General features: G+C 40.4%; 1 long non-coding RNA gene across 1 annotated transcript in view; it reads left to right on the top strand.

Annotated features, from left to right (window-relative positions):
• Positions 1 to 3,500, top strand: part of LOC102501891 (uncharacterized) — an 11,867-nt gene that overhangs the window by 7,004 nt on the left and 1,363 nt on the right. The window contains exon 2 of the long non-coding RNA XR_333744.1: positions 3,023 to 3,242. This is a non-coding gene — a long non-coding RNA (uncharacterized LOC102501891). The remainder of the gene's footprint in view (positions 1 to 3,022; positions 3,243 to 3,500) is intronic.

The raw sequence follows: 3,500 nt of genomic DNA, 5'->3' as shown, positions 1-3,500 counted from the left end.
TTTGGAGAGATTTTTTTTTTCGCTACAGGGCGCGTGCGCTCACCAGACAGACAGAGAGAGACACAGAGACAGAAAGCGAGAAATCACCCCCCAGGGGGGATGGTCACGCCGCAATCCCTTCTCCTCCATTCTCCTCTTGGGATCTTGGGCAAGCATGCATACGTGCCCGGTGTGAGTTTTAAGCCACCGGGTCCGGGACACGAACCGCGGTCGACTACGTGGGAGTCCAGTGACATAGCCATTACGCTAACTGCTGGTTCCCATTATTTTAAATTTTCTATAGGGCACATGCACCATCAGAGAGAGAGGGAGGGAAAGTGAGAATGCAAGTCACCAGGTCAGGAACTCAAACTGTGATCAGCCACGTGTGAGTTCAGAGCTTTAACCACTATTATATATGTATGTTTTCACATGATAAAAGTAGTATTTATGTGAGAAATTGATCAAATGCAGAAAGTTACAAAGGAAAACACCATTGTTATTATCTTACTGTTCAGAGATGGTTTTATAATATTTCGATTTTGCTTTTTACCTCTCTTCTCTATTTTTTTTCATGAGCAAGTCAGAGAGGGGCACCCCAACAGTATCTTCATGTGTGATTCACTTCCAGCTTTAGTCACCCCTAAATCATAGACACATGCATGGCTAGCATGTTTAGAGAGGTCCCTGGACACGAACCCAGAACCTTCTTGTGTGGGTCAGCCTCGCAGAGTGTGATGTTACTGCTGTGTCACTGCTTGCCTATTCTATCAGTCTCTTTTTAATAATATTTACATATATTATTTACTTATAAAATTGAACACATAATTATATATAACTGTAAATTGTGGTATTTTTCATTATTTTACTGAAACAATTTCTAAATGTTATGAAATGTAATCTACAAGACCAATTTTTAGCTATATAATGTTTATTGTATCTGAATCTTAATTTGTCTACTTGATGAATTTATAATTTTTCAAAATTAGGAAGAATGGTGAAGTAGTATAATTAGGTATCAGGGAACTCAAGCTCAAATGCTTTCAGGGCGAAGGCAAGTCCCCATAAAGCAGCGAACTGGAGAGGCACAGCCCTTGATAAATACTGGCCAGCACACGCCTCATTTCAGAGCATTCAAAACACAACAGCCTAAGAGGAAGACAAAACATCAGACTCAAGTGGGACTCGGTATTGGGTTACTCACCTGAGAGTCCTGAACTATTACTAAAGTTTTCCAGAAAAACACCTGTGGAAGGCTGAGTATTGGGCCCACTTCCTCCTCCACTGAACCTATAACCTTGAGGTGGTTCTGGTTTGTGTGGGACATATGTCTATCCCTGCTCCTTGGAGTTTGTCTTATGACTTGGCTTGTGACTGGCATAGACCACAGGTGTCTTGTGTCTTGGCTATGGTCTGTGCCAGTTCCAATCTGCTTAACTGCTTCAGATCTAAGCCCGGGTCCTGAAAGGTTGAGCACATTTCTACTTGCCTTCTTGCACTGCTGCCATTGTCATGAGACAAACTTGCCCTGGCAAGCCTTCTGGTTTTAGTAGAAAAATGGAAGATACATGGAAGAGACCCGGCCCTGCCAGAATTTCAGTAAGACGTAGAACCATCCCAGTGGAAACTTATTCCATGAGAAATAAATGCTTATTTTGGGGTCCCACCAAAATCTTAAAGGTGTTTGTTCTGTAGGAGGAAGGAAGCAATACAATATAAAACTGTCTTCTGAGAAAGAACAAATTCACATTCCCACTAGCAATGGTGAGGTAAAAATATCTCATTGATTTCTTTTGCATTCTGGATTCAGTAACATTTCACTTTTGTTTTCACATGTGTGTCAATCCTTTATATTTCTTTCTGGTTTTTTTGTTTGTTTGTTTTTGTTTTTTTAGAGGTTTTTGCTATAGGGTGCATGTGCTCGCCAGAAAGACAGAGACAGACAAAGAGATAGAAAGCAAGAAATCACCCCCCGGGAGGATGGCCATTCTGCAATCCCTTCTCCTCCATTCTCCTCTCAGGATCTTGGGCACGCACGCACACACGCCAGGCATGAGTTTAAGCCATTGGGTCTGGGACTTGAACCAGGGTTGACTACATGGGAGTTCAGCGACATAGCCGTTACGCCGACTGCTGGTCCCCTTTATATTTCTCTTGACCACGGTCTTCGATGATTTTTTGCTAATTTTTTTTCAAATGCCCTTCTATATTAAAAATGCAAGGTTTTATTCATTCAACAAACCAACTATGTATCAGATATTATTCTTATATAATTCTGGTTAACAATGTCTTAAATTGCTATTTTCCTTTTTATTTTGTCCAAGATTATTTTTTCCCATGTGACCAAACTTTCATTATCCTCTCTTTGTTTTTCTTTGATTTTTAGTTTTCTTAAAAAATGTTGCCAGAGGGTATGTGGACTCATTGAAAAAAAAAACAGAGACAAAGGGAGAGTGAGGAAGCACCCCCCTCTCCAATCCTCGTGGGAGACGGTTTTGCCACAGTCCTTTCTCTTCTATTTCTCCCTCCTTTGGGGATTTTGAGCATGCAAGCACATGCTCCTGGTGTGTGTTTCAAGTCTTTGGGTCCAGGACTCAAACTGTGCAGGCCGCCATGTGGGATCTAGCCACCTCAACCACCACACCACCAGCTGAGCCTTTTCCTTCATTTTTATGCATAGGGATTGGAAGGTGGAGTTTTCACTGTAGTTCCTCACTCCGCTTCTTTGGTAAGTCTCTTCTCTGTGACTGCCTTTCTTCCTCCTGCTCTGCTGTCTCTTCATCCATCCATGGTCTTTCCCTTTCTGTTCCTTTTTTTCTAGCATTCTTTTTCTCCTGTAACACTTCTCCTATACTCTCTATATAGTAATATGTAAAATCAAGGCTATTTTAAAATATTTTAATCTATTATTAAAATTTGAATTTTCTGTTCATAGCATATGAAGATAGTATATGAAAACAACAATTAACCATGACCTTTATCTTATATAGTCTATGAAGTGACTTTTAATTATTTATGGCCCTAATTTTTTTTTTTTTTGTAGGTGCATAAACCTCCCACTTTGAAAGAAGATTGAATAATTCCAGGATTTGTATGTGGCCTACATCTGGCCAGATACAATAGATAACAATTATCACCTTGAAGATACGTGACCCAGTCTGGTGGAAGACACACCTTTTTGGGAGTGCTAACCTTGGATACTGACATTTTGTACTTGGAAAGATCTTGAAAGTGAATTGAAACCAACCCAAAGGAAAACAGAAGTAAGATAAAATGAACAAAAGAAAGAGGGGGGGATATGGAGTATGTAGGAGAGAGTTGGGGTGAATAGGGTGAGAAGGCAGGGAGAAACAGAATGAGAATGAACTTCACATCCTGATAACATTATTGAGCCCCCTGATCCATTTCTCAAATTGACATCTAGACTTTTCAGCTACACGAGTCAGTAAAATGCCTTTTCGGTTTGGCTTTTTAAATGTGGTTTTAGTATAGGCTAATGAAAGGGTCCTGACTGGTAAGCA

This window comes from Tupaia chinensis, unplaced genomic scaffold, assembly GCF_000334495.1.
Source record: "Tupaia chinensis unplaced genomic scaffold, TupChi_1.0 Scaffold000086_1, whole genome shotgun sequence".
In the NCBI taxonomy this organism is placed as follows: domain Eukaryota; kingdom Metazoa; phylum Chordata; class Mammalia; order Scandentia; family Tupaiidae; genus Tupaia; species Tupaia belangeri.
This window is presented reverse-complemented; position numbering and strand designations above follow the sequence as displayed.